Genomic DNA, 25,565 nt, shown 5'->3' with positions numbered 1-25,565 from the left:
TTCCACAATAGATTTATAATAGAGTCAGTAAGTCTGAGTTTACAAGATCTGATTGGCTACTTTCATCCACCACATGAACATTTAGAGCATGAAGATAAGCAGAAGCGATTAAGAGCTCTAAAGAACCAACGTTATTTCTTCCAAGAACAGGTAATTTTGTACCACCTACTCTTTTATTTTATGCTGTCCTGTGGGGAAAAGGACTTCCTGATGGATAGTTTTCATGAAGAAAATACTCTATATCAACTCTGGGGATTTAAAACTTTGGACCATTATTTGATAGATATTTAGACTAATATTATGACCCTAAAATAAAGAAAAAAATGATTTCTAAAGGAACAATGCTATTATTTCTATTTTTCTGACCTAAGAAAAAATGTTGCAAAGGCAGCTAGCATAGTGGATGGAATATAGGCCTTGGATTCAGGAAAATCTGAATTCAATCTGATGGTAACCATAGGACCATGGGCAATTATTTAATCTGTCTTGGACTTTGTCTCCTCATCTGTAAAACAGAGAAAATAACACCTTGCAAGGTTGTTGGGAGGATTATAGAAATTAGTCATAATAACAATAGTAATACATAGTGTATAATAACAATAATATATAAGAGGACAGACTTAAGTCAGTAAGTTGAAACTTTTTACTCTGTGGGCAAGAATAGACTATTTAATTTTTTTGTTCCCCTACTATCAAATTAAGTAAAAGTTCATGAATAAGATGAGAATTGGGAAGTAGATTTCTTTTAGTGAGTTAGGAATATTATTCATAATAGTAGAATCTTATATAAGGCTTTTAGACATATAATCCAAATCTGTCATTTTAGAAAAGAGGAAATAGTACCAAAATAATAAAGGTCTTGCCCTAATCACATAGTGTCAGAATTGATACTACATATGTAAGGCTATCCTTTTCTCTTACTTACAGAATAACATTTGATCCTCATTAAAAACTATTGGGGGTAGATGGCTATCACTATTCCCAATTCATGATTGAGGACCTGAGGAAGGCAGAGATGAAGAGACATTGCAGTCACACCACTAGTACATATCTGAGGCTGCATTGGAACTCAAATCTGACTCTAGACCTAATATTCTATCTACTGTTATAGCTAGCCCCCTCCTCCTTCTGAGATTGATTCCTTCCATGCTAAAAGTTGCATGATCTGCAGAGACAACACCTTTATTAGTAACATAAGCATAGAAAGGAGATTAAGTATTTAAATCCTACTTGTGTTTTCTGTTAAACCTTTTCTTAAACAATGTATGGTTTTTCCTGAGAATGGAACAGAAAAAATACATTTTTTTTCCAGAGGGAAGGATATTTAAAATAATTTAAAGGCCTCTATAATTTGTTTCTCATCAACATTTATAGAAATTGAGATATTGCTACTCTGGAAAAAATGTCATCTCATTAATTTGAATATTCCCTCTAATAAAACAATTACCCAGTCTTACCTTCCCATCTTTTGCTATGCTTCTCTATGTCCTCCCATAATTTTGCCACAAGGATCCACCTAGTGTGCAAGAGGCTTGTCTTGCTTTCTCTAGACATCATGAAGATACCAGTGAAGCTCTTAGGCTTCCCTTCACATTTCTTTCACACATCACAGGACCATCCTTTCTTCTCTTACAATTATACATTTGCCTGATTATTTCTTTTCTTCCTGATCATCTTGAATTTCTTTTTGGTTACATATTTTTAGCCTGCTTACATTTATTTACTACCTGTTTCTCTGTTGTTCTGTATGTTATAATCACTTTAAGTCCTTTAAATACAATGTTGTATTGCATACCTTTAAGACATATGGTAACACAGAAGGAACATTGGAGTTAAAAATGTAGTCTTTGAGTTGTAGGTACTTGAGGTATTACATGACTTTTGCAATTTCTTGAAGGCAGCACATTTTGTTCTCCTGCCATTTAGTATTAAGTCCAACTTGTTCATGGTATTGTGTGTTTCAAATATACATGTTGGTAGAAAGACTCTAGGTTCTCCATCCAAATATGTGTCATTGCCTAGGTAATAGGTAGGCTTCACCTTTGTGGTCTTTGGTCATCCTGAATCCTTTTGAGTGGTTACAGACTTCATCTAGAATGTTTTGTGGTGTTCAGGAACTTGATTTCATAAGTAGAATGTCAGCTGAAAAGAAACTTCATATTATCTGTGAGATTTTAACTGGCAGTCTCCATTGCAACTCCTCTATTACAGTGGCACACACCTTTGACAAACTTACATCTTGCTTTTTTATACTTTGCCTTATGTTTATAATCAAATGACTATTGACTATGTTTATTTCAAGAAATCTTGAATGCTTCAAAAATATTTATTAATATTTTATTTTCCCCAGTTTAGTATAAAACCATTTTTAGCATTTGTTTTTAAAACTTTGAGTTCCAGATTCTTCCCATTCCTCCCTCCCCATTCCTCCACTGAGAAGGTCCATATGAAGCTAGGTCAAACTATTCCACAAAAGTCATGTTATAAAAGAAAACATAGATTCCCCTCCTCAAAAAAGCCTCAAGAAAAAATAAATTTTAAAATATTGAAAGCTTCAGCCTGTATCCAGACGCAATCAGTTATTTCTCTGGATATGAATAGCATTTGTTTTTATCACAAGTCCATCAGATTTTTCTTGGATTATTGTATTGCTGAGAATAGTAGTCGCTCATCTTACAATGTTTCTTTTAATTTGTACACAGTACATTTCACTTTGCATGAGCTCGTGGAAGTCTTTACATCATAATCATATAGCACAATTTATTTTGCAGTTCCCCTATGGAAGGGCATCACTTCAATTTCCAATTCTTCACCCTGAGAAAAGGGCTGCTATAAATATTTTTGCACATATAGGTGCTTTCTTCATCCCCCTTTCTTCATCTCTTTTGGGGATACATGCATAGGAATATTATTACTATGACAAGGGATATACAGGGTTTTATAGACCTTTGGACATATTGCTCTATAAAATGGTTACATCAGATCACAATCCTAACAACAATCATTTATGTCTCATTTTCCCCACATTGCCTCCAACATTTGTCATTTTCATTTTCTGGCCTATAAGCTAATCTAGTATGTACGAGGTTTTCCATCAGAAATTGTTTTAATTTCCATTTCTCCAATAAATAATGAATTAAAGTATTTTTCTTCATATGGTTGTAAATGGCTTGATTAATTCATCTGAAAACTGTTTATATCTTTTTATTATTTATCATTTAGGGAATGGATCTTTTAAAATATTTAATTCATTTCCTTTATGTTTGAGAACCTTTCTCCTTTCTAAAATATTATAATCAACCCAAATTTATAAAAATTCAAGCCTTTGATAAGTGGTCAAAGAATATGAACAATTTTCAGATGAAGCAATTAAAACTATTTAAAGTCTTGGGAAAAATTCTCTAAATCATTTTTGATCAGAGAAATGCAAATTAAGACAATGCTGAGGGACCACTACTCCCTCTTAGATTGGTTAAGATGATAGGAAAAGATAATGATAAATGTTGGAGGGGGTGTGGGAAAACTGGGACACTAATACATTGTTGGTGCAGTTGTGAACACATCCAACCATTGTGGAAAGCAATTTGGAACTATGCCCAAAGAGCTATCAAACTGTGGATACCCTTTGACACAGTGGTCACACTGGGCTTGTATTCCAAAGAGATCATAAAAAAGAAAAGGACCCACATGTGCAAAAATGTTTGTAGCGGCTCATTTTGTGGTGGCAAGGAACTGAAAACTGATTGGCTGCTCATCAGTTGGAGAATGGCTGAATAAGTTATGTTATATGATTGTTCTATTAGAAACAATTGGCAGGATGGTTTCAGAAAGACTTGGAGAGACTTATCTGAACTGATGTTAAGTGAGGTGAGTAGAATCAGGAAAACATTGTACATGGCAACAATGAGATTATAGGATGATTGATTCTAATGGATATGTAGCTCTTTTCAACAATAAGGTGATTCAGACCAGTCCCACTGATCTTGTGATGAAGAAGAGACATCTGTACACAGAGAGAGGACTATGGGGACTGAGAGTGGATCGCAACATAGCATTTTCACTTTTTGTTGTTGTTTGCTTGCATTTTGTTTTCTTTCTCATTTTTTCCCTTCTTGATCTGATTTTTCTTGTGCAGCATGATAATTGTGGAAATATGTATAGCAGAATTTCACATGTTTAACATATATTAGATTCCTCGCCATCTATAGGAAGGGATAGGGGAGAGGGAGGGAGAAAATTTGATAACACAAGATTTTGCAAAGGTGACTGCTGAAAATTATCCATACATAAAAAAGAGAAATGTGACCTTTATCAGAGAAATATTATTTCAAAATTCATTCCACAATTACTATTGCTAACTATTCTCCCCATTTAATCTATATTCCCACTCTCTTTTCACTCTGCCCAACTTCAAAAGTATTTGGTTCTTGTAATGTGCTGCTGTCTCCAGAATCGCAGATCGCTCTCTGGGAGGAGATCTGCTGTGTCAACTCAAATCTCTTGGACAGATTCTTCTTCCTGTAGAGAACCGCCTCAAGTCTGGTCCAGACAAAAACTCCCTCCTTTCCTTCAGAGCTGCCCTCTTTTATCTCCCAGAGAATGGGCGTGGGATAATCCAAGGGCTTCTGGGAAAAATTACTTCAAACAATGAACTTTCTCCTCCTAAGCTTGCAAGCTCCTCCCCTGGAATTCACAAGTAAAACTCTCAGTAAAGGCCAGAACTAGAGAATTGTTAAATACTGACTTAGCACTTAGTAAGAACCTAATATCTCATTATCTCATTAGCACTTAGTAAGAACCTAACAGGTTCTGATAACCCTTTCCTCCAATATGCCTTCCAGTCTAGTACCCTCCCTCCCTTCTTGCATTACCTTCTTTTCTTACTTTCCTTTAGGATAGGACAGATTTTTATATCAGATTGAAAAAAAAATCTTCCATCTAGAAGAGAATTCTGATGAGAAAAAGATTCACTCACTCTGCCTGACTTCTGTGCCTCTTTTATGCCAGATTATTTATACCATTCTACTTCTCCCTTTCCTGATCATCCCTTATGCTTCTTCTGAGTCCTGTATTTGAAAGTCAGATTGTTTATTTCGCTTTGTACTTTTTTTTTAAAAAATCACAATGGTTGGAAGTCCTCTATTTCATTGAATATCTTATTTTTCCATGAAAAATTATATTCAATTTTACTGGGTTGTAAATCTTAACTTCTTTGCTCTCTAGAATATCATATCCTAAGCCTTCCAATAATTTAATGTAGAACCTGCTCAATCTTGTGTTGTCCTGATTGTGTCTTCACCATATTTGAATTGTATTCTTCTGGATGCTTGAAATATTTTCTCCTTGACCAGGGATTGACTATAATATTCATGGGACTTTTCATCTTGGGATCATTTTCAGGAAAAAATTGTTGGATTCTTTCCAGAATATCAGGGCAGTTTTCCTTAATAATATCTTGATAGATGATACTTATATTCGTTTTTTTTTTTTTTTAATCATGGCTTTCAAGTAATTCAGTAACTTTCAAATTATCTCTCTTGGATTTATTTTTAAGGTCAGCTGTATTCCTAATGAGACATTTGACTTTTTTTATATTTTTTATTCTTTTAATGCTGTTTCATTGTTTATTGATTTCTCCTAAAGTCATTAGCTTCCATTTGCTCACTTCTACTTTTAAGAAATTATTTTCCTCAGTGAGCTTTTGTACGTCCTTTTATATTCAGCCAGTTTTGCTTTTTAAAACATTTTTCTCCTCATTGTCTTTTTGTACTTTCCTTTCCATCACTTTCATTTCTCTTCTCAATTTTTCCTCTACCTTTCTCTTATTTGATTTTCAAAATTTCTTTTGAACTCTTCCATGGCCTCAGATTAAATCTTATTTTCCTTAGAGCCATTGACTGTAAGAATTTTGACTTTGTTGTCTTCTTCTGAGTGTATGATTTGATCTTCCTTGTCACAATAGTAATTTTCCATAGTCAGAATTTTTTTTCTCTTTTTTTAAAATTAATTTTATAATTATAATTTTTTGACAGTATATATTATAACATTATCCCTTGTATTCATTTTTTCAGATTTTCCCCTCCCTCCCTCTACTCCCTCCCCTAGATGACAGGCAATCCCATACATTTTACATGTGTTACAGTATAACCTAGATATAATATATGTGTGTAAATCCCATTTTCTTGTTGCGTGTTAAGTATTGGATTCCGAAGGTATAAGTAACCTGGGTAGATAGACAGTAGTGCTAATATTTTACATTCAATTTCCAGTGTTCTTTCTCTGGGTGTAGTTGTTTCTGTCCAGCTGGAAATGAGTTGGATCTTCTTTATGTTGAAGATATCCACTTCCATTAGAATACATCTTCATACAGTATTGTTATTGAAGTTTATAGTGATCTGGTTCTGCTCATTTCACTCAGCATCAGTTCATGCAAGTCTCTCCAAGCCTTTCTGAATTCATCCTGCTGGTCATCTCTTACAAAGCAATAATATTCCATAACCTTCATATACCATAATTTGCCCAACCATTCTCCAATGGATGGACATTCATTCATCTTCCAGTTTCTAGCCACTACAAAAAGGGCTGCCACAAACATTTTGGCACACACAGGTCCCTTTCCCCTCTTTAGTATTTGGGATATAAGCCCAGTAGTAGCACTGCTGGATCAAAGGGTATGCACATTTTGATAACTTTTTGGGCAGAGTTCCAAATTGCTCTCCAGAATGGTTGGATTCTTTCACAACTCCACCAACAATGTATTAGTGTCCCAGTTTTCCCACATCCCCTCCAACATTCATCGTTATTTGCTCCTGTCATCTTACATTGTCAGAATTTTTTCTGCTGCTTGCTCATTTTTTCAGCCTATTGATTGGCCTTTAACTCTTTGTTAAAGTGGGACTCTGTTTCCAAGGTGAAGGATGCAATGCCTCACAGTGTCCCAAATGTATAGCTGTTTCCAGAGATCCTTATAGGGAATTGTAAGTATTCATTACTTCCAAGTTAGTATGAACCAAGAAATATGATTATTACTCTCCTGGCCTGTGCTCTGGTCTGTGAGCAACCACAAGCACTCTTTTCTGCCTTGGACCTGTGATGAGGGCTCTAGCTCCACTGTGGCTCTAAATTCTAGTTGTTAGTACCTCCTCCTCAACTTGGGACTATGAGCAAGGAATGAGTCCTGGGCAAAGCAACAGAATACTACAAAGAGGATCCCCCTATCTCCCTCTGACAAGCTATTCAACCCCATTTTATGTGGGCTGAAACCTCCAGAAACTATTGTCCCCATTGCTTCCCCTGCTGCTGCTACTGCTGATTCAGTGGCTTCCAAGACCTATTCCTGGTTTTCTGGGGCTGGGACTGAGCTGGTGTGGCCCAGGTGGGCCATTCTTCACTCTCCCCGGGAGTGCAACAAATCATTTCTGCTGATCTTCTAAACTGTCTTTGGCTAGAAAATAGTTTCACTCCATCTTTTTGTGGGTTCTAATGCTCTAAAATTTGTTTCAAGTAATTATGAAAAGGTATTTGGAGCAGTTTAGGAGAGGGCTTGGGTGAGTCTCTGCTTTTCCTCTGAAATTATAACTCTACCTCTTCCTGATTTTGATATTTGGTGAAAGATGCCTTATTGGAACAGAGTCTATAAAGTGATATTTTACCATATGGCATCAAATGTTTTTTTTTCTTAATTCACAAATAAGCTTAGTTGTTATTTCTATGCATCTTTCAGGAAACTATCAAAAAGATATGGATTACTGTAGAGTATCATTTGTAAAAGTTTGTTTATTCCCTACCACCACTACATCAAAGATATTTCTCATAAAAATTGTACATATCTAGTTATTTTAATTATTTTCCATTTACTTTGCTTATTTTTTCTTCTTTACAACCACAAAATTTCTCTCACAATCTTCTTTTCTTCTAACTTTAAATTTATACAGGAAGCCCTTATTTAAAATAAAAAAATTGTCTTGGTGGCCTGAAAAAGAGCTTTCTTCTGTTTTTCTCGCCAAACCTTTTCAAAAACAGAATTGCCAGTCAACAAGCATTTATTAAGTACCTATTATATACTAGATACTATGCTGAGTATGCAAAGAAAAGTGGGGAAAAATATATAACTCTGAACAAGCATTTTATGCACACATACACACATTTATGTAAGAGAGAGGAGGTGGAGGGGAAGAAAGAAGGAGAAAGGGTTAGGAGGGAGAAAAGGAGGAGGAAAAGAAGAGGAAGAAAAAGATGAACATGACAATGAAGATGATGATGAAGACAAATGGCCTGCAACATGTTATCCATGATGATATTATATTGGCTAGGCTGACTTTCTTACCTTACATTGCATCAATAAAGGTGGGACTACCCACTAGGAAGTGAAGGAAGCCAGTGAAGTTGAGAAAAAGGTGGAGAAAAGTGAAAGAGTTCTGGATATATGAGACATCCAGCAAAATTCTTGAAGTCAGGATTTGGATTGTATGTATGAGGAATAGTAAGGAGACCAGTGTCACTGAATGCCATAACACATGAAGAGGAAAAAGGTGTAAAAAGATTGGAAAATGTTGGAAAGGACCAAATTCTAAAAAGTTTTGAAAGTATAATTGGATTCTGTATTTCAAACTGGAGGTGAAAAGGAGCCATTAAGAATTAATTAAATGCAATATATGTATACATGTCCAAACAGTTGTTTTACTGTACAAGCCCCAGTTAGGGTTAGGGTTATTATGTATTATACTTATTATATTATATAATTATTATACTTATTATATAATTATATATAATATGTAATTATATATAATTATAAATATTATATATATAATTATATATAATTATATAATTATAAATATTATATAATTACATAAATACATAATATATATATTTATATTTATATAAATTTATATATTTATATATATAATATTATAATAGAATATATATATAATATGTATATATTATATTATAATATATATAATATAATAATATATATAATATATAATAATATATATTATTTATTATATTATTATTATATTATATTATAATATTATATTATATAATATTGTTGAAGAAGTATATGATGATCTCCTGGTCCTGCTCTTTTCATGCAGCAACAGTTCTTTTCTCCAATAAAAAAGTACTTCCCTAAATTACTATGGTGTACATATAGATCTTCTTTCTCTTTGATTGCTTTGGGATGTTGATAGGTTTAGCAAGTAAAAGGACATGGATAGTTTAGTGACTTTTTAAATATAGTTAAAAATTGCTTTCCAGAATTGTCATACCAATGGACAATTCCATTAAGTGTGCGTTAGGATGTATGTCCTCTTACAACCTCTACAACATTTGTCATGTGTATTTTTTCCATATTTGTCAATTTGATAGGGATGAATTAGAACCCTTAGAGTTGTGTTATGCTGCATTATTATTTTTCTAATTACTGGTCATTTGGAGATTTTTTTTTTCAATTGATGGTATTTGTTTAGATAGCTTCTTTTGGAAATTCCTTTTAAATTTTCTTTCTTAGGAAATAAGTCCTATTTTTACAAATTGGAATGAGTTCCTAAATATCTCAAATGTGAGACTTCAATTGGACACATTTGCTGCAGGAATTTTCCCCCACTAACAATTTCCTTTCTAATTTTAACTATATTGATTTTGTTTATTTAAAAATGTATTAATTTTACATTAGCAGAGTTGGATGTTCTATCTTCTATGACCATTCTGTCCCTGATTTGGTCATGATCTCTTCTCTTTGTCATAGTCATGAAGGTTATTTTCTTCTTTGCTCTTATAGTGTGTTTATGATATAACCTTATATCTAGGTCATCCATTCATTGGAAACTTATTGTGTCACATCATGTGAGATTGATCTAAAACTAATTTCTTCTAGATTACTTTTTAATTTTTCTTGAATACTAGTGATTACCCAAGTATTTGGGGATTTGGGGTTAATGAAAAACTAGACTACTATCTGTTTTTAATGCTATGCACATAATCTGTTTTATTGATTGTCTTCTCTCTCTCTTTAGTCAGTACCTAATTGTTTTAAAAATTACTATTTTGCAGTTTACTTTGAGGCTTTGTATCTTTGGTCTCAATGCTTTTCCCATGAAAGTCTTTACCGTTTGTTTTTTAAATTTTTATTTTATCATTTCTTTTCTATTTCTCTAAGGTAGACCATTGGTAATTTGATTTGTATGGAACTGAAAAAGTACATTATTTTACAGAATATTCTCATTTTTTATATTGTCATAGATGAACCATTAACAACTGATATGTTTCCACTTAGATTTGTTTTCATTTTTATAAATCATTATTTTTAGTGTAATTTTACTTTCTAAATCTTATTCGGATTTGTTGACAATATACAGAAAGGCTGAAGATTTCTTGTGAATTTATTTCATACCCTGTTACTTTGCTGAAACTTTTTTCATTTAAAATTAGCAATTCTCTAGTTCATCATCAAATGCAAAAAATGATCATTTTGTTTCTTCTTTATGTATACTTTCCCCCTCAGTTTCTTTGTCTTATTGCTATAACTAATATTTCTAACATTGTGTTAAATAATAGTGGTGATAATAGATCTCTGCTTCACTCCTTGTCTTTACACAAAATGACAGCTTTTATTTTTACATAGATACCTATTTAGGTATTAAGGCATAGTAAGTTTTCTTTTGCTTTTTACTGTTTTTAACAAAAATAGGTATGATATATTTTTAAAGCCCTTAAAAAAAAGCCGATGCATATCGGCTGGCCTGTACCAGGGTTGACATGGAATAGTGGTGTTGACTGTAATATCCTGATCTAGGGCATGCCCTACTCCTTACCCTTATAATCTGAACCTCCCAGGCTTCTATCTAAGCCCTAATTCTTAGCATAGGCCCATAATTACAGAATTTAGGTTGTAAGTCTAGTCTCTGAACTTAGCTCCCTTATCTCTGACCTAGTAAATAGTTTCTGATTCTAGTTTTTGCTTGGCCCCAATCTATGCTCGAAGACATTTGTGTTATGCTCCAGTGCTTCTCGGACTTCTCTAACTTCTCTTCCTTCTTTAACTAGACCCATTACCTAGTGCCTCAAGTCTTTGACTTTCTCTTTGTGAGGATCTGAGGCACTAAAATGTTTGCCTCCGATTTCCCTATCACTCTTCATTTGGTGTCCTTTCTTATCCTTGCTGGAGTGGTTGTAGCAGACCTCAGTTGTTTTGTTCTATTTACTCCACTGACTTAAGGAGCGTTTTAGGTAGAGATTTTTGTATGTGTGTGTGTCCATATATACCTATATCTGTGTATATGTGTATGAATTATACACCTTATACTGACAGTGTGCATAGTAGTCAAATTGGAACCCAGATTAAGTAGAGAAAACATCTGGATTGCCTTTGGGAATGACAAAGCTCCTTAAATTATGCCCAGCTTGTCACTGAATATTTTGTCACACACACAAAAAATAGATCCATAGTAGTTTCCTAACTTTCTTCCCTGCCTCTGTCTCTCTATCTGCCTGTCTGCTTCTTTCTCTCTCTGTTTCTATCTCTGTGACTCTGTCTCTGTCATTGTCTCTGTGTCTCTGTCTCAGTCATTATCTCTGTGTCTCTGTCTCTCTCTCCCTCTCTCTCTCTCTCTCTCTCTCTCTCTCTCTCTCTCTCTCTCTCTCTCTCTCTCTAATATATACATACTCATGAATGTATGTGTGTTCCCTCCCTCTGAGATTTTCTTCAGTCACCTGATTTCATGTGTAAAGAAATGGAGGCATAGGCTCCCTTCCAATCCAGTGTTCATAGGATGAGAAAGGGGCTGCATAAGTCTTCCTTTCCAATTCTTTTATTTTTACATAGGAGATCATCTACACCAGTTAAATTCATTGCCCAAGGTTACATAGGTAGTCAGGCAGTTTAGTGGCAGTGCTGTCATTTGAATCTAGATCCTTTATTGCCACATCTATTATACTTTGCATTGCTCCGTTCTGATTCTCATTTTCTTTGTTATGTCATTTTGTCTATCTTAAATAACAAAATTTCAGTTAATTTTTCTGAGAAAGAAATATGAATATGTTTCATTCCATATATTTGACCCTTGTGAATAGAATGGTTTTGAGCTTTCTGCTTGCATTCCTTTTTTATTGAATCTAAATTTCACGATACTCCAAGAAACTTGAGATACCATATCTCAAAACATTTGTAACAAATGAGAGTAATATGTTAAATAAAGAAATTAACATAAACTTTGTTTTATTTTGTAGTGGCTCTCATTAGAAGAAATTGCAAAAATTGTGCTCAATTTTCTGGCTCCTTGGATTGGTTCATCAGCAGACTGGAGGCATCCTCAGGTATTTATTCCATCTGTCTTTTTACTCCTTTATTATCCTTCTTTCTGCACTTTAAAATACAAAAATAAATCCTTATGTTCATATATATTGTATTTGTGTGTGTATTTAGAATTTCTTTTAATGAATTCATCCCTCCCTCATTCCCTTCCACCCTTCTTCATTTTCTCTTTTCCTCCCTTTGTCTCTTCTTCCCTTCTTCTTTTCCTTCCTTCCTCCCTCCCTTCCTCCTTTGTGCTCTCCTTTCTTTTTCTTCCTTCTTCTCTGCCTTCCTTCCTTCCTCTTTTCCTCTCTCTCTCCCTTCCTCCTTTGTGCTCTTCTTTGTTTTTCTTCATTCTTCTTTGCCTTCCTTTCTTCCTCTCTCTGTCTGTCTCTGTCTCTAACACACACACACACACACACACACACACACACACACACACACACACACACACACACACACACACACATTCATAAGCATGTAATCTCAGCCCTTTATCATAATCTGCCAGCTTCTACAATGCATTTGAAAGGGGACTAATTTGTAAATGAAATTTCAACTTAAGAAGGCATTCTTATAGGTTTTGCTAGAGTAGTCAATGAATTCTTTAATTTATTGCTTTTTTTTTTTTTCGAATCAAGAATGCCATCTAGATTTACAGTCATTTGACCGACTTCAAGGAAAGGTAGCATTCTGCTTTTGATGAAATATTATGATAAAGGATGCTATTGCATTGCAATTTCTTTTCACATTTTGTCTACAGTGAACAATATTAGATTAAATAAAATATTTATAGGAAATATGAATATATTGCTCTGCTTCAGAATTTCATGATTATTAATTTGAGGCTCTATAGAGATGTACAAGTATTAAGTAAATCCTTATGTCCATAATATAATTAGTTAATTACCTGGAGAATTGGTATCCATTTACATGTACACAACTGTAAAATGCCTCAAACTTGAAATGAATCATTTGAATACCATTTTAGGGATTAAGATTTCCCCCATTTTTTCCTTCTACCCTTGCCAATCTGTACATTTGAGTGAAACCAACTTAATGGCAATAAATAAAAAATTGTTTCAAATATTTTGCAATAAAATTTCTTTGGAAGACTGTGGGGAATGGTTTCCCTCCTAGTCTATAGATATAAATGGATATTTCTATTTGAAAAAAATTGCACTTCTACCTCATGTTGCATTGTTAGCTTTATGGAATTGATCTTTAATTATAGAACACATAACTAGAACGGCATTAAAAATCTTTGCTGTCACATGAAAAGATGTGATTACTATATTTAAATTCAGTAATGTTAGCATGGAGGTCAAGAATCAAATTTGAGAGTAATATGGGATCATGGGATTTAGAGATAGAAAATTCATTAAAGATATATTTTAGTCTCTTTAGTATATCCACAGAGCTCCATGTCCACAATCAGCTTAAAAACTCAAGTGTCATACAATATGAACTTTTAGTCCTCAAGTCCGACAAGACACAGATAATATCTGCCCCTGTTCTGAAGTCAGGGGGGGAGTGTCCTTTCACTATGTATATTTGAAAGCAAGCTCACCTCAAGTTTCTATGTGCTTGATTGGAATGACTACGAAGTATAGTCATGCTTAGTCTCCAGTTGAATGTCTCAGTGTAAGATTAATCTAGGTTTGGAGTTCCCATTTCAACAGGCAGTTGAAGAGAGTGAGTACAAGTTTATTACTTCTCAGAACCTTCATTTAAATAAGACATAAGGGAAAAGGAAACTCATAGCACAAAAGTAATAAGTATACATCTAATAAACACAGTGGCCACTATAAGAACATACAACATACATCATACATTATCACCACTATGAGGAAAATATCTGAATTCTTTGGCTTGGAGAACTCATGGTCACAACTATTCATAGTGTCAGTGAGAGGCATTGGTAGGCAAATTGTCTGTTATTTGCTCGCTAAATTCTCAAAGTCCCTTTCCACTAAGAGGTTTTTCTCAGCTGAGAACAAAGAAGGCACTACACTAAGTACTTTCATTTGATATGTGACTCTTGAGATGGAGCAGCATCCCAGGTACAGGATGCTCCATCACAAGAGACCCCCCAAGAAGAATATTTGTTCATTCCTTTAGGAGGACTGTTTTTACTCAAAGAACTAGCCAGGTTTTCAGGGTAAACACTGGCCTGCAATAAAGGATACTCACTGTTTAATACACAAGAAAGGATGACCTTCAACTTCTTTGTGCTTTCTTGGTATTCCATTGGATACCTTAAAGCATATACTCATGTTCTCAGCAGAAAGTCATACAAAATACATAGCTGAGACGCGTTTAACCTTCCTTACACCCAGAGAAAATACAAATGCCTGACACTCTGTAAGTGGTACAGTAGCCCATGTGCTTCTATTTGTGGATAACATCGTTCTAATTGTGTCAGAATTTAGAATGTCATAGGGTCTCCTAAATGAGATCAACAATAGCCCACAAGATTTCTGCATTAAAAAATCCATTAAAAAATTAAGGGCATGAAAAAGTCCATTTTTTTCTGTTTTGATACATCATTTGATTGAACTACTACATCAATACAAATAATTTAGATATTCTAGATGGATGCTGAACTGGGTCCAGAGGAGAAATAATTGGACAATAGACTGGATTGAATATGGGGAATTAAACAGTAATTGTTCCCTGAAATAAAACCTTAAGAATTAGGAAGACATTGTGAAGAGAGTACTTTGTCAACCTTTAAGAGGGAAAAAATGAACTATAATTATTAAGATAGTTTTTGGAGGGGACAAATGATTCTCAGAATAAGTCATTTTTTGTTTTCTAATTTAAATTGTTGGTTTTTATTTTTATTTTTTTTTAATTCACAGGCATTTTTAGATTAATGTGTTCCTCCATGCGGCAAGCAACACAATTAAATGAATAAATGCATATGTAAATAGATAAATGAATACAACTTTCAATACATAGTCCAGCACAACACATTTCCACATTAGCCATTTCTGAATATAAGTATCTCTTTGTATATTTTAAGTTCATGATTTCTCTATCAGAAGATTAGTGACTTGTTTTATTTTCATTCTTTTCTTTGTGTTATCATTATATAAATTATTCTATTTCTGCTCACTTTCCTCTGCTTTAGTTCATTGTTCCCAGATTCATATGAAATTATCTATTTCATTATTTCTTTAGGGGAAAATAAGTGTGTATGAGGTGTTCATGTAGGACTGTACCTCTGGTTTGAGAGTTTTCTGAGCCCTTTTCAGGGCTACTTATCTATTTTTTGGTGTCCACATGATTCGCTCAACTCACACTTGTGGTTTGAAGAGACTGTAACATGCCCAGTAGTCACATCTTAGAAGGAAGGGTAAATTAGGTTGAGGGTAACTGAATGAGGTAGGGGATGTCTACCTCAAATACATGAAAACTTCCCACAGTGGAAAGGGCAGAATAGAACAATTTGTTCCAGGAGTCACAAAAGGGGCTGAAGTGGGTGCTTTGGAGCTCTTCCGACTGGGTCGTACAGCAGACACCAAGGTCATCCATCCTGGGCCATCACCAGTTGTCTTGACTTTTGCTTTACTAGCAGATTTTTATGATTCTGCAAGAGACAGACTGATGACTTTTTTGCAAATCTGTCTCACTTAAATCCAATTCAAATGCAAGTGAAGACGTTATGCCATGATGTCATTAGTTCTCTTTAAAACTGAAGGAAAAACAACAATGGTTCAGTAATGCTGCATTGCATTTATACAAATTGTTTACTCATTCTCCAAGAGCAAGAACCAGAAAAGTTTGGTCTAAATGTTTTTATATATACACACATACTCACACACGTATATGGAGAAAAGATACCTTTGCTCTTTCACTTTACTTTGGAGGGCTAAAGGCCTAGTAGTGTTATAATTTAAGTTATACTGAGAATATACAGTTTGTTAACTTTGTGTGGATACTTCTAAATTGTTTATTACAAATATTGGCTAGTTCACAGTTCCATTAACAGTGTACAAATATACACTCCTCCTCCCATAAAATTCATTATTTTCTTCTGTTGTGTCCTTTGTCAGTTGAGTACACATCAAGTAGAACCTCAATGTGGCTTTAATTTTCATTTCTCTATTTAGGATTCATAGCATTTTTTTTCATGTTGTTATTGATTGAATTTCTTTCTTTAAATACGGCTTAAAACAGAAAACTGCTTGGAACACAATAGAAAAGAAATATATATACAGAGAGAGGGGGTGAAAGGGAGAGAGAGGGGAGAGAGGGAGAGAGGAAGCAGGGAAAGAGGGAGAAAGACAGAGACTGAGACAGAGACAGTGAGAAGAGTGAACAAGAATCCTTGAAGGAACTTCCTCACAGTAAGAAAATTTCCAATTATTTTCTATACTTAGGGGAAACCTTTATCCTTATTGCTTTTTCCTCCGAATTAAGTTGATTATTCAAGTTTGGTTTTGTTTTTTTGGTGTTGTGCTTGTTTGTTTTTGCAGGGAATTATTAAAATGTGGACATTCAAGGAAAATAAAAGGAATAATTTTATAAGTAAACAACATATAGGAAGTTTTGGGAATATTTTTAAAATACGTTAGTAGCAACCCAGGGAAAAATATGGATTAATATGGATCAAAAAGAAAACCAGGCACTCAACTTTTTGGACCATATTTAGGATGTCATGTGTAGGGGACTCACAGGGAGTCATTCATACCAGTACAGATGGAGACCTTCTCCTGGAACTTACAGCTTTACACGATTGGCTGAGATACTTAGAATACTTAGAATTTTTATGAGGGTCACTAACAGTAGGATCTTGAGAGCTCGCTGAATTTTGAGGAATTTTAAAAGGAGGTGCTTTAATCAGTTTTTCCTGTTCATTTCTGTTCTGACAGCACGTACCTCTCCAAATCAGTGTTTTTTGTGGTAAATCTGCATCTTCACTAGAAAGGGAAAAAATAAATCTATGAAGATTTAAGTATCCCAAATAGATTTGAGAGTTAAAGGCTATATCTACATCTCTATTCCTATCTAAATACATATGTATATAGCATGCATATACATGATCAATGTATGTATTGAGTGTGTGTATGTATACATGCCTGTAGTTGGCTAGCGACAGAAGTGGGACCTTTCTATGAAGACGCTTTATGTAGTGAAAACTTTCTCTATTGATTTTAGGAGCAAAAGGAAAAAAAGCAACAAGCAAAGGTGATTTAATACCTGCAATATAAAGGTAAATTAACAGGTATGTGTCAGAGTTTTCTTGGGGGTTTGTCTCTTAAGTAAAGAGCCAAAAGCCTTTAAAAGTATTTCTCTCTCCCTTCTTCCTCATTAGTATTCTATTTATGAAATTCCAATGTTTTTTCCATATAATAATGAGGCATTTTTCCCCTGGAGGGTGGGAAGTATGAATAAGCTTCCTAACAAAGAAATGCCTTACATTATAATTGTATAAAAGTGCTTATGCATACACATATTTTATGCATGCATGTATTAATAAATAATGTAATATTAATTCAGTTACATTCCTCATAGTAGAGGGAGAGTAACATTCCTAGTTAAAAAAATCTAAGAGCAAAATGATATCCTTCTACACAAAGTGAAAAACTAGTCACAAAATTTATGGAAATCAAACTTTATGGACTGCATTATCAGTAGTTAAAATTTGTTGGCTTCTCACAGAAGTTAGATATCATGTCCAGCATTTGTAACTTAAATTTCCATCTTCTTGACTCTATCTGGTAGATGGAATCTGGCTTTCACCCGGTGATGCTTCCTCTCCGCTCAAATACATATGTAAATAAAATATTGCATTAGATCAAAATGTTTCAAATATCAAGTTGAGAGTTCCCTCCAGCAATAGAAATTGCAATTTCTCTGTGCTATCAAATGTGATTCTTGTCTAAGCACTCATAAGATTCACACTGGGGGGTCCAACCAATTTGGTAGCCTTCCCAGATTTCTTTCCATGTCACAGAGGTAACAATGGAACATTCTGGCCATCACCTATCATCCCTTGTCCAGTCCATTTTTTTTCTCTTGCCATAAATTCTTTCATGATATCTTACTCATCTTTAGAGTTTGTCATTGGTTATATGTTGGAGGATCTCACACTCTAAACGCACCTTTTCACTGGTGTCTGTGTGATGCTCATCTTTAAATTTGTTGAGGCAAAAGGGGTCTAGGTCTGAATAACATGCAGCAATAAATATTTGTATTGAACAGATGGGTCTTTGTAGTTACAATATGCTTAGGGTAGGTAAAAGTAATTTACAGTTTCACCAAAGTAATCAAACCCATTCTCCTTTTAAACTCTGAATCTAGCCTATTGTGTTGTTTGTATGATCATTTCTATTATTTATTCTGACCATACACACTGCTGGACACAATCCATGGAACATCCCTTCAGTTTCATGCAGAAATCTGGGAAATAGACAGTTTTCATCCATTTGGTCTTTCCTAAATAGATGGACCAAGCAAACTTCTTTGAATGGTTTCAGAAATTTTCCAGACTTTTCAGGGTTTGGGGGCTTAATAAAAATCAACACAATTTTCTGCAAAGTGAAGCATCTGGGGGAACTCTCTATTAGATACTCTCAATTAGGTATCAATCTAGATCTAGGCAATGGAACTCCTCGGTCACAATGGTGAACACTTTTGTCCAGTTGTATTTTGTCTTGCCTGATATTAATTGGCAGTTTCATTGAAGAGAGTAATTTCTTGTTATTAACATTTTCAGGCTTAAATGATCTTGACACATAGATAGACTTTGTGAAAGAGGAAGAGGAAGCATTTGCTTTAATGAGTTGAATACTTTAAAACAATAATAATAATCTAATCAAGTCAAACATCATTCAATAAGCGCCTAGTAGATTCTATAGTCCAGGACTAAAGGTAATAAAGAGACTTCTACCTCTTAGATATGTGGTTTACTTTTAATTGGAAACCTGACAAGTGTGATTACATCAGTTTAAGGAAGTCCAGGTGAAGGATTCCCTTTTCTAAGCAATTCAGCCCATTCTCTGAAACCAAAAAACCTTTGTTAGAATTAGATCCTGAGGGGTTAGTTTGTTTGTTGCCATTGTTTTCTTGTTGTTACTAAAACCTGTGCTTAAACAACCAGCCATAATCTCAATAGGTTCTTAAATTCTCTATATCTTTTGATCAATTTGTAAGATTTAGGAACTGGGTTCCCAGGGAAACAAAAAGCATATCTTTTCTCTCAAAAGCTAAACTAGATAGCAAACATATAGGTTCAGAAAAGAAAGGTAGTAGAAGCAAAAACAAAAACAAAAACAAAAAAACCAAACCAAAACAAAACAAAAAAACAAAAAAACAGATGAGCAAGTGTTAAGATATTCTGATAGGATTAGATTTTAAAACTCTTATGAAGTAGACAATTTAATATAAATTCTGGATTTGTCATTAATTCATGCAATTTTCTTTTCAAGAAGCACTTAAAAATCTGTTGAATTTAGTTGAAAGAAAGATTTGAATCATGGGGTACAATAGATTTGTTGCACCACAAAGGTTTTTAATTGATAGATATTGTAAATTGAAATATAAGAAAATATTCTAAACCACAATTAACAGAATGAGTTTTTGGAAAAGCCTTAATTTTATAATCATTTATCAAAAATCAGTATTTTAACAGATATTTTTTACAGATGCATGCATTTTGCTTTAAATTTTTAAATGATTAAAATAACTAAAAGTTGCTAATCTTCACTTCTCTACCTCTGATTCCATCACTATTCTGACTTTTCTAGTTAAGATCACTCATTTTGAGGGAGCTATTTTCTATCAGTATGAGGGATTTCTGTAACTATTTCTTCCATGCATTTGTAGAATAGGCTGAAAGTGTTATTTTCTTAATGCCATACATAAATCTGTCATAGTAACAGTTCTGCTTCACTGCAAGCAACTGTAAAGAATGCTTCTTCAGGAGTGATAAAAATGTCTCAAGAAAAATAAGATGAAAGTTGACCTATACAAATCTTCAAGATAATATTTAATAATAAAAGTATAATATCTTGAAAATAATAGTTGTACAATTGTTTTTGAAAAGTTGCATATATGCACATTTTTCTGTTAATGTAGAAACTAGAGTTTCTATAAATATAGACATTATTTTTATTTTATATTTGCATTCTCACAGTGAATAAAAAGCAGATTTATCCCCAAAAGTAAAATGAGCTTTAAAAAACCCAAACTAATCATACCTTGAGCAAATACAGTTTTCTTGATAATTCTCATAGTTATATAGGGTAACGTTTCTTATAATAAATGTTTTTTGTTTCTTATAATTATTGACAAACTATTATTTATACTACCGAAATTTTTGAGGAGAATAAACAGACTCATGTTATGTACAGGGCTAACCTCTGCTTTCTTTATTTTCCTCAATGGTTAAATGGAGATAATAATATCACAGAACTTGGAAGGTGATTGTGAGAAATAAAGTAACATAATATTGTAAAGAAAATACTGAGCACAGGACCTGGTAAATTGTGGGTAAAAGTAAATGCTTATTCCTTTCCTTTCTTTTCTCATCATCTGTGCTAAAATTGTAGGGCAACATGAAGGAAAATGAAGGACAAATGAACTACACCAAATGGGAGCTACACAGTGATGCTTGTTTAAAAAAAAAAAAATATATATATATATATACACACACACACACACACACACACACACACATATATATATACACACACACATACATAAATATATTCCATTATTGTTCTGTAAGAAGTGACCAACAGGATGATTTCAGAAAGGCCTGGAGACACTGACATGAACTGCTGCTGAGTGAAATGAGCAAGACCAAGAGAACATTATATACTTCAACCACAATACTATATGATGATCAATTCTGATGGACAAGGCCCTCTTCAACAATGAACCAGCTACACTCAGCGAAAGAACACTGGGAGTTGACTATGGACCACTACATACGATTCCCAATCCCTCTATTTTTGCCCGCCTGCATTTTTATTTCCCTCACAGGCTAATTGTACAGTCTTTCAAAGTCCAATTCTTTTTGTACAGTAAAGCAAGTGTTTGGACATGTATACATATATTGTATTTAATTTATACTTTAACATATTTAACATGTAGGGGTTAATCTGCCATCTGGGATAGGGTGGGAAGGAGGGGAAAAATTGGAACAAAAGGTTTGGCAATTGTCAATGCTGTGAAATTAACCATGCATATATCTGGTAGATAAAAACTATAATTAATAAAAAAATAAAAATAAAAATAATTTTTTCCTTATCAGAACTGTTATGAGTGATTTGCGCTAAGTAAAATTCTTTGAGGAGTTTCTGAGAAGCTGCCAAGGATATTCTAGAGAGAAAAAAAAGTTTAACTTTCTCTTTTAAGTGAGCACAAAGTTAAGAGATAAGATATAGTTATTTTTAAAAATTAATTATAGTTCTTATTTACCAGATAGATTCCAATGAAGTCCTAAACAATCATGTTACTTTGCCTTTTTTGCAACTTCCACGTTCATTCTTTCTCCCTCCCTCCTTCTCTCCCTCTTCCTCTTCCTCTCTCTCTCTTTCCCTCCCCCTCACCCCCTTCCTTTCCACCTTCCCACCAAACCTCACTTTCATCTTTCCCCCTCTTCTCCATTCATCCAGTGAAGTGGTGGGCACAGGGAAGACGTTCCTGCTCCCCCATCCCCATCCAAAAACAAAACAACCAAATAACAAACAAAACAAAACAAAGGAAAAAAACCCAGTCTATCAGGGGAAGGTAAGAGAGAAATGATGCTTTGGGTGGTTTATCTATTTGTCTTCCTTCCTTCCTTCCTTCCTTCCTTCCTTCCTTCCTTCCTTCCTTCCTTCCTTCCTTCCTTCCTTCCTTCCTTCCTTCCTTCCTTCCTTCCTTCCTTCCTTCCTTCCTTCCTTCCTTCCTTCCTTCCTTCCTTCCTCCCTCCCTCCCTCCCTTCCTCTCTTCTTCCCTCCCGCCCTTCCTCTCTTCTTCCCTCCCTCCCTTTCTCTCTTCTTCCCTCCTTCCCTTTCTTCCTCCCTCCCTTCCTCTCTTCTTCCCTTCCTCCCTCCTTCCCTTACTCCCTTCTTCCCTCCTTCCCTTTCTTCCTCCCTCCCTTCCTCTCTTCTTCCCTCCCTCCCTTCCTCTCTTCTTCCCTCCCTCCCTTTCTCTTTTCTTCCCTCCTTCCCTTTCTTCCTCCCTCCCTTCCTCTCTTCTTCCCTCCCTTCCTCTCTTCTTCCTTTCCTCCCTCCTTTCCTCCCTCCCTCCCTCCTTTCCTTCCTTCCCCTCCTTCCCTTCCTTCCCCCTCCCTTCCTTCTTTCCTTCCTTGCTTCCTTCCTTTCATTTATTTATTTATTTATTTGTTTGTTTGTTTATTCATTCATTCATTCATTCATTTATTTGTCTATTTGTTTGTTTGTTTATCTATCTATCTCTCTATCTATCTATCTATCTATCTATTTATTTATTTCTGAGGAGGCTTCCCCCTTCATCTCATACCTAGGAGGTCACTCCCTCTGCAGGTGTTTGACACATTTCATCTCCGGGAGACCCTCAGAATTCTCTTGGATCCTGGAATTGCTGATCAGTGCAAAGCCAAGGGGAGGTGAGCTTGGCACACTACTTCTCCTCCTTAATGTTTCATACTGTTCAAAGACTGTCATTTCTTCAGTCATTCTCTGATTGATGGAAATCCACTCAGTTCCCAGTTTCTTGCCACTACAAAAAGGGCTACCCAAGATATTTTTGAATACGTGGGTCCCTTTCCCTCCTTTCAGATCTCTTTGGGATATGATCCCAATAGAAGCACTGCCAGATCCAAAAGTTTGAACATTTTGATGACTTTTTGAACATAGTTCCGAATGGCTCTCTGGTCATGCTTTCCCTGAAGATCTCCTGGTGTCCCCACATTGTCAAATAGTGAACTCTTATCCTACAAGCTGGGGTCTTTGGGTTCGTCGAATGCTGGGTGGCTATAGTCATTGACTGTTTTGTTCCAGTTATGCTTCCTGACCCTCCCTTGGCAGCTAGGTTCCCAAATGTTTTTTCTTTTTGATGGTGATGGTAAATGAAATTTCTCTTTGTATGTCTTGCTGTTGGATTTTGTTAGACGTGGATGAAAATGCTGATGATTTCTTTTGTATCCTATGATTTTCCTAAATTTGTGGATTTTCTGAGTATGCTTACGTGTCATGTGCACAGAATGATCCTCTGGTTTCCTTGTTGTAGGTGGGGCGGGGTATGGGGGGGATCCAGTCTCTGCTGGGGTCCAGAGCTTTGAGCAGGAGGAATAGGGTCGGCGTCAAAGGAAGACAGGAATCCTGGGGTAGTTTGAGTGAGGAACTCATGGAAATGATGCTCCCACTTCTCTCAGGCTCCTTCATGCTTTGCTTTATACTATATCAAGATCATAGACTTTTCTTTGGGTCAACATAGTCTTTGGACATGTGTCTGACGTATTGACCTTTATATGTGACTACATTTGACACTTAATATTTGATTGCTTTTTATGGTTGTGTTAATTATTGATTACATTACTCGAAGCCCATAATGAAAGGTAAATGTTGTACGACGTTAAATGTCAGTGAATTTTGTTAGTTTACTTGCATCTTCTTTGTTGATTCTATGATTGTTTGATTCCTGACTTGAAACCGTATACGTAGGAATTTAGGGCAATTCCTAGTTATACTTTAACCATCTTTTGGTTCCTAGATATACTGATCTTTTCTGAGTCTAGATAGGTAAACTCCATTATGTCCTAGACCTTTGGATTCTCTCCCATGATGACAATGCTTTCCATGATGTTCTCTCCTTTATCTTTCCTCTCAGTGAGAGATTAGTTTTATTAGGACAGAAATATGCACGTGGAATCATTTCTAGTTAATTGGCCCAAATTCCTCTTGTCACGAGATTTTTTTAGAGAATGTTTTAGTGCTGTGATCAAGCCAATTGTAAGTAATATAGGAAATAGTAGTCCACTAATGAGAAACATAGAAGGAAATGCGTCAGTGCTGTGCACATTAGATCTCAGTGCTGGGCTTTGCCGATCAGCTTAGAGATTATGGCTCCCAACACCTCGCGGCCTATTCTGATTTCTTTCTTCTCTTTTGTTTCTCTTACTGCCAAAGCTAGCGTTTTTTAAGGGTCATTGCTTAAAAATTACCCATACATAATATCTTTTAAATAAAAACCTATATTTAAAAAAAGAAAAAAATTTTAAAGAAAAATAAATTTTAATTTTAAAAGGCGATTGCTCTTTCCCCGAGCACCCAGCTCCCCATCCTGCCAAAGTCCCTGGCCCTCTGACCAGCTCAATCACCCCTCCTCCTAGGATCATACGTAGGAAGTACACAGGCAGGCAGGCAGGCAGGCAGAGAAAAAGAGTGACTTCTCAAATGATGAAGCCCACTCACTTGACGTTTCTTTACTAAATTGATTCATTTTTAGCAGAACCAGGAGAAAGATCGTTATACCCTGCAACAACAGTACTATATGAGGATCGACTCTGATGGAAATGGCTATCTTCGGGAATGAGAAGATACAGTTCAGGTCCAATTGATCAGTGATGAACAGAACCAGCTACACCCATCAAAAGAATACTGGGAAATGAATGTGGACTGCTTGCATTTTTTTTTCTTCTCATGGTTATTTTTACCTTTCTAAATCCAATTTTTCTTGTGCAACGAGGGAACTGTATAAATATGTACACATATATTGTATTTTAGATACATTTCAACATGTATGAGACTGCCTGCTATCTAAGGAAGGGGGTAGAAGGAAGGAAGGGAGGGAAAAGTTGGAGCAGAAGTGATTGCAAGGGTCAATGTTGGAAAATTACCCATGCATTCTTGGTTCTTAAATTTCTGGTTTGGTTTTGGTTCTGGTTTTTCCCTAGACTCCCTACTGCTCAGCACTCGATTATAGTGTGCTCTCCAGCTCTGCTGATTTCCTTTCAAAGCATCTTTTTTTTTTTTTTTTCTATTTTCTCTTCCTTCTCCTACTCCTCATTCAAATTCTTGCTGACCATTCTACTTCTTTCTAAGAAAGGAGTCCCCATTTACAATACTGTTACTGTAAAATATTACCTCTTTTAACATTGTTCCAATGTTATGTTTTTGTGGAGCTAACTGATGAATTTAGACTGGATCTGTTGGTTCTTTTTAAAAAATTTGTAACTTTAAGCTTTAGCTATATGTGTGGCCTCTGGCGATATCTACAATATCTCTGTTTTTTCTTAGAGGGTCACTATGACGGGAGCAAAACAAAAGTGCAGCACTTGATTATGAACCCAACC

At 34.9% G+C, this 25,565-nt stretch overlaps 1 long non-coding RNA gene across 1 annotated transcript; it reads left to right on the top strand.

Annotated features, from left to right (window-relative positions):
• Positions 1 to 25,565, top strand: LOC141543211 (uncharacterized). The gene is made up of 4 exons (XR_012482381.1): positions 1 to 150; positions 12,226 to 12,312; positions 17,456 to 17,522; positions 25,510 to 25,565. It is a non-coding gene; the product is annotated as an uncharacterized LOC141543211 (long non-coding RNA).

The sequence above is a fragment of the Sminthopsis crassicaudata genome, chromosome 5 (assembly GCF_048593235.1).
Source record: "Sminthopsis crassicaudata isolate SCR6 chromosome 5, ASM4859323v1, whole genome shotgun sequence".
NCBI classification, from domain to species: domain Eukaryota; kingdom Metazoa; phylum Chordata; class Mammalia; order Dasyuromorphia; family Dasyuridae; genus Sminthopsis; species Sminthopsis crassicaudata.
Note: the sequence above shows the minus strand (reverse complement) of the source record. Positions and strands in the feature narration are given on the sequence as shown.